The sequence below is a fragment of the Morone saxatilis genome, unplaced genomic scaffold (assembly GCF_004916995.1).
Source record: "Morone saxatilis isolate NCDOM2014 unplaced genomic scaffold, NCSU_SB_2.0 Contig12, whole genome shotgun sequence".
In the NCBI taxonomy this organism is placed as follows: Eukaryota; Metazoa; Chordata; class Actinopteri; family Moronidae; genus Morone; species Morone saxatilis.
Genome location: NW_023339674.1, coordinates 20,394,407 through 20,394,710, shown reverse-complemented (window position 1 = coordinate 20,394,710; position 304 = coordinate 20,394,407).

Below are 304 nucleotides of genomic sequence, written 5' to 3'. Positions count from 1 at the left end.
TTGTGCACATTTATAAACCAAAATGGCAAATTTTAGCCGCTGTGGTTTCATGTAAATAACCACCAGACAAGCGAACAGCAACCACAGTTTACAGTAACTTTAGCTACTGAATCGGTGGTTTGGTTTGGTTGGTAAATTTGGAGAAGCAATTATTACACAAAGCAAACAATAGTAACAGAGTCTTTGGTTGGTAAACTTGGTGTAAGCTAAAAGTAGCAGCTATAACTTGAAGCCAACAAGACTCAACAGTTCATTTAAAGTGCTACAATCTAACATTATAGTTTCACCAGTATGAAAATAGCGT